The sequence below is a fragment of the Pseudophryne corroboree genome, chromosome 2 (genome assembly GCF_028390025.1).
Source record: "Pseudophryne corroboree isolate aPseCor3 chromosome 2, aPseCor3.hap2, whole genome shotgun sequence".
NCBI classification, from domain to species: Eukaryota; Metazoa; Chordata; class Amphibia; order Anura; family Myobatrachidae; genus Pseudophryne; species Pseudophryne corroboree.
The window spans coordinates 1,045,892,360-1,045,898,559 of NC_086445.1; the positions used below are offsets into that span (position 1 = coordinate 1,045,892,360).

Here is a 6,200-nt window from a genome sequence, read left to right on the forward strand (position 1 = left end):
AGCCATTCTGCGATGATCTTCCTCAGTTGCCGTAAGAGGTTTTTAGCTGTGTGCGTATTCTGGAAAGCGGTGATACAAAGCGTAGCCTGCCTAGGAAAGTGTTGGCGTTTGCGAGATGCTGCTACTGGTGCCGCCGCTGCTGTTCTTGCGGCGGGAGTCCATACATCTACCCAGTGGGCTGTCACAGTCATATAGTCCTGAGCCTTCCCTGCTCCACTTGTCCACATGTCCGTGGTTAAGTGGACATTGGGTACAACTGCATTTTTTAGGACACTGGTGAGTCTTTTTCTGAGGTCTGTGTACATTTTCAGTATCGCCTGCCTAGAGAAATGGAACCTAGATGGTATTTGGTACCGGGGACACAGTACCTCCAACAAGTCTCTAGTTGCCTCTGCAGTAATGATGGATACCGGAACCACGTTTCTCACCGCCCAGGATGCCAAGGCCTCAGTTATCCGCTTTGCAGCAGGATGACTGCTGTGATATTTCATCTTCATCGCAAAGGACTGTTGGACAGTCAATTGCTTGGTGGAAGTAGTAAAAGTGGGCTTACGACTTCCCCTCTGGGATGACCATCGACTCCCAGCAGCAACAACAGCAGCGCCAGCAGCAGTAGGCGTTACACGCAAGGATGCATCGGTGGAATCCCAGGCAGGAGAGGACTCGTCATAATTGCCAGTGACATGGCCTGCAGGACTATTGGCATTCCTGGGGAAGGAGGAAATTGACACTGAGGGAGTTGGTGGGGTGGTTTGCGTGAGCTTGGTTACAAGAGGAAGGGATTTACTGGTCAGTGGACTGCTTCCGCTGTCGCCCAAAGTTTTTGAACTTGTCACTGACTTATGATGAATGCGCTGCAGGTGACGTATAAGGGAGGATGTTCCGAGGTGGTTAACGTCCTTACCCCTACTTATTACAGCTTGACAAAGGCAACACACGGCTTGACAAATGTTGTCCGCATTTCTGTTGAAATACTTCCACACCGAAGAGCTGATTTTTTTGGTATTTTCACCAGGCATGTCAATGGCCATATTCCTCCCACGGACAACAGGTGTCTCCCCGGGTGCCTGACTTAAACAAACCACCTCACCATCAGAATCCTCCTTGTCAATTTCCTCCCCAGCGCCAGCAACACCCATATCCTCCTCATCCTGGTGTACTTCAACACTGACATCTTCAATCTGACTATCAGGAACTGGACTGCGGGTGCTCCTTCCAGCACTTGCAGGGGGCGTGCAAATGGTGGAAGGCGCATGCTCTTCACGTCCAGTGTTGGGAAGGTCAGGCATCGCAACCGACACAATTGGACTCTCCTTGTGGAGAGTGACTTCACTCCTCGAAAAAGTGCATTAAAGTGCATGAAACGCGTTGGAGATTATCATTTACACTCCAAAGAGGAAAATCCATCAACAGCCGCAACACAAGCAGAACCCGCTGCAACTTTAGCTGATACCAACATCACGCCGGAGTACATCTCGGAGGACACAGCAGGACACGGGAACGCTGCCAGCCCTGGACTCAGCGGTACTCGGAAGCACCGCCAGCACCACCAACTACCATCAGCCGCGGACGAACAACACCGGAGCCGCAGTGTTCACAGCGGTGTCCAGCGGCTTCTCAATTGGCACCCGGCGGTCCCTGCAATCAGTGTGCTCCACGGCACCGAAGTTTAGCACAGGGAAAGGTAGGAATTCATGGACATTCAGCAGTAATAAAGTGTTGCCGGCCACCTCCTCTTCCACATTCACTCAAAAGAGTGTAAACATTTTATTAATAACAACTTTTTCTTTTTTACAGGTACCGCTTTACATTTAATTTTATATTCACGGTTTTTAGTAACTATCATGTGCAATATTTCATCTAACATCCCTAGCGCTTTCTTTTAAACATCATAAAAATCTAATCTAAGAAAGCAGCTCAATCCCTTAGCGCAGGCAATTAAATACATCGGTATACAATTATGGATGGACGAGCGACTGCCGACACAGAGGTAGCTACAGCCGTGGACTACCGTACTGTGTCTGCTGCTAATATAGACTGGATGATAATGAGATAAAATTAAAATATATATATATATATATCACACTAGTACTGCAGCCGGACAGGTATATATTATGTAATGACGGACCTGCTGGACACTGTCTGCAGAATGCGTTTATAAAAACACCACACGACGAGTGTTTAACTTTTTCAGGCAGACAATCACAATATACTGGTGGTCAGTAGACAATCACAATATACTGGTGGTCAGTGGTCACTGGTCAGTCACACTGGCAGTGGCACTCTGGCAGCAAAAGTGTGCACTGTACTTAAAATATGTACTCCTGCTATAACTGCTCCCCAGTCTCCCCCACAATTAAGCTGTGTGAGCAGTGAGCACTCAGCACAGTCAGATAATGATATACAGTATTACATATGATGCAGCACACTGGGCTGAGCACAGATATGGTATGTGACTGTGTCACACTGTGTATCGTTTTTTTTCAGGCAGAGAACGGATTAATTAAACTGGTGGTGGTCACTGGTCACACTATCAGCAAGTAGTACTCCGTCCTAAGCAGACAATCACAATATACTGGTGGTCAGTGTGGTCACTGGTCAGTCACACTGGCAGTGTGGCACTCTGGCAGCAAAAGTGTGCACTGTACTTAAAATATATTATTTATGTACTCCTGCTATAACTGCTCCCCAGTCTCCCCCACAATTAAGCTGTGTGAGCAGTGAGCACTCAGCACAGTCAGATATACAGTATTACATATGATGCAGCACACTGAGGCTGAGCACAGATATGGTATGTGACTGTGTCACACTGTGTATCGTTTTTTTTCAGGCAGAGAACGGATTAATTAAACTGGTGGTCAATGGTCACTGGTCACACTATCAGCAAGTAGTAGTACTCCAGTCCTAATATGCTCCCCAAAATTAGTAAATAGTGTCTCTAACTCTCTACTCTCTTCTCTATAAACGGAGAGGACGCCAGCCACGTCCTCTCCCTATCAATCTCAATGCACGTGTGAAAATGGCGGCGACGCGCGGCTCCTTATATAGAATCCGAGTCTCGCGATAGAATCCGAGCCTCGCGAGAATCCGACAGCGGGATGATGACGTTTGGGCGCGCTCGGGTTAACCGAGCAAGGCGGGAAGATCCGAGCCTGCTCGGCCCCGTGTAAAAAAAGCTGAAGTTCGGCGGGTTCGGATTCCGAGAAACCGAACCCGCTCATCACTAGCGAAAATGGGCAACGAGTGATCAACTCGGAATGACCACCAATATAATCTAGGTCCAGGCCCCGTAAGCCTCTGGGCCCCATAGCAATGAGACCCCTTGCACCCACTACAGGTACACACATGGTTATATGACTATGTAATTTCCTGTAATAGCTGAGTGTCTGCACGCTACCGGATCACGCCACAGTGCTACTAAACATTATACACGCAGCGGCCATCATACATGTTTCAAAGACAAATCTCCCTGTATAGAAAGCAACAGATTTGTATAACTACATATCCCAGCATGTTCTGCCACAGCTTTGCTGGTAGGGCATGCTAAAACTGTTCCAGGGCATGCTGGAATGTGTAGTTCCACAGCAGCTGGTGTGCTATAGATTGCCTACCCCCGAAACAGATCATCGGTCAGTCAGGACTGGCAGAAAACCAGATTATCCGATGATTGGAATCAGTGCCGTGTGCAGCCTTCCGCTCCCTGTCGTCACAAGGCCACGCGGAGTCGCACGCAAGTGGCTATGTGCTGCACAAGCAATCGATCAGGTATCCGCACACGGATAGTAATTGCTAGTGCACACGGATTGATCCGTCCAATGATAAACCTCGCTGTCTGTGAAATGGGTGTTTCTAATCGGCGATCATGCGATCGTATGGAACTTGTCTGTCTCATGCGCCCGACTGCAAAGGAGCCCCAGAGTCTGGGCGTGTGGACATTAATTTGGCGTCTGAGAGCCGCTAAATCCAGACCAACTTTTAGAAACGCGTCTTTTTTCCTGGTGTCAGATCCATGATTTTGGTGAATGAGGCGCCTGCGTCTTCCACGCCCAATACAGTGCCTCCCTCATGGAGGCGTCCCAACCCTATTCTCGTATCAGATGGAATATTTCGGGGTGTATCAGGGGCAAGGAGGGGGGGGGGGGTCAAAATCACTGCAAATAGCTTCTGGCTATATGTAGCCTTAGTATGACACTTACAGAACATATCAGTGACTCTGTCATAATGACCTACCAGTGGGTGAGGAATATCCAGAAGAGCTGGCCTGTCAGTCAGTAAGGCGCTGTCACAGAGATATGGTTTGTGCAGACAGTGTGCTCCGTAATAACTACTCATGCAGATAAACATTAACTCTGACGTTCCCCGGCACATATAATCGGGGGAGATTTCCCACATGAGCGGAACAGTGAGTAAATGCCCAGCACTTGGCATGTAAGTGGCCGCGTGCTGATGTCTCTTTAAGTGGACTGCAGAGCTCGCAGTAATGTCCCTCTGCCCCCTCTCTGCAGCCCCCGACCCCGGGGCAGACACGTCACCACCTCCTACCCGGCCCGGTATGACTGCTACTCCACTTACCTGTATATGGGCTCAGGATCCAGCAAGACCGGCTGTAGGAGAGGGGCCGCAGTACCCCCTCTCTGTCCAAAGTACACAGCAGACGCCTCCACCTGCCAACGCTGTCTGACAACAGCAGAACCAACAAACAGTCCGCACAGGATTAACCCCGCCCTGACCTCTGGCTTTTGTATGAGGCGAAGGGCAGTGCGCTGTGTTACGCCAGCGTGATGAGGTCAGGGGCGGCTGGTAACCCTTTGTTGCTGGATGGTGCTGTATTAAGGGGCTGAAAATGAAAATGGGTCTGTTCTGTGCTTCACCCCCACCCCATAATAATGATGGTGACCCGGCTAGCTGGCGGATGTCCGTGGTATAACCCCCACTCCCCTGATTTCAGTCCGCCAAGGTTGAATAGTCTCTTCTATTTCTCTGACGTCCTAGTGGATGCTGGGAACTCCGTAAGGACCATGGGGAATAGACGGGCTCCGCAGGAGACTGGGCACTCTAAAGAAAAGATTAGGTACTATCTGGTGTGCACTGGCTCCTCCCTCTATGCCCCTCCTCCAGACCTCAGTTAGAATCTGTGCCCGGCCAGAGCTGGGTGCTCCTAGTGGGCTCTCCTGAGCTTACTAGTAAAGAAAGTATTTATTAGGTTTTTTATTTTCAGTGAGATCTGCTGGCAACAGACTCACTGCTACGTGGGACTAAGGGGAGAGAAGCAAACCTACCTGCTTGCAGCTAGCTTGTGCTTCTTAGGCTACTGGACACCATTAGCTCCAGAGGGTTCGAACACAGGCACCTGTCCTCGATCGTCTGTTCCCGGAGCCGCGCCGCCGTCCCCCTCGCAGAGCCAGAAGAACAGAAGCTTGAAGACGACGAAATCGGCGGCAGAAGACTCCTGTCTTCATTAAGGTAGCGCACAGCACCGCAGCTGTGCGACACTGCTCCCAGCACACTTACACACTCCGGTCACTGTAGGGTGCAGGGCGCTGGGGGGGGGGGGGGGGGGGGCGCACTGGGCAGCAATTGAAGTACCTTTTGGCAATAAAAATACATATACAGTCTAGCACTGTATATATGTAAAAAAAAACGCCATTTTTTTTACACAGAAAGCGGGACAGAAGCCCGCCACTGAGGGGGCGGGGCCTTTTTCCTCAGCACACCAGCGCCATTTTCTCTTCACAGCTCTGCTGGAAGCAGCTCCCCAGGCTCTCCCCTGCAGTATCTAGGTACAAGAAGGGTAAAAAAGAGAGGGGGGCACATAAATTTAGGCGCAAATAAAACATATAAGGCAGCTATTGGGTAATCACTTATTATAAGTGAAAATCCCTGTGTAATATAGCGCTGTGGTGTGTGCTGGCATACTCTCTCTCTGTCTCCCCAAAGGACTTTGTGGGGTCCTGTCCTCAGTCTGAGCATTCCCTGTGTGTGTGCGGTGTGTCGGTACGGCTGTGTCGACATGTTTGATGAGGAAGGTTACGTGGAGGCGGAGCAAGGACAGATAAGTGTGGTATCCAGGGGCGGAACTACTGGCGGGGCAGGCAGTGCATTGCACTGGGGCCCCGCCGCACTCAAGGGCCCACAGCCGCCGGCCGGCATTACATGAATGAGTCACAATGACTCATTGTATGTCATGCCGCAGCCGCACA

The 6,200-nt window shown here is 50.2% G+C and overlaps 1 protein-coding gene across 2 annotated transcripts in view; it reads right to left on the reverse strand.

Moving 5' to 3' along the window:
- LOC135050391 (2-Hydroxyacid oxidase 2-like) overlaps positions 1 to 4,713 on the reverse strand; it is a 134,513-nt gene extending 129,800 nt beyond the window's left edge. Inside the window, exon 1 of one of the 2 annotated variants that reach the window (XM_063956872.1) lies at positions 4,573 to 4,713. The gene's annotated coding sequence lies outside the window, so the exon portion shown is untranslated. Of the gene's footprint in view, positions 1 to 4,230; positions 4,311 to 4,572 lie in introns of those variants that run through there. The other variant, XM_063956873.1, reaches the window with a different exon arrangement.
- Between the last annotated feature and the right edge of the window lie 1,487 nt (positions 4,714 to 6,200).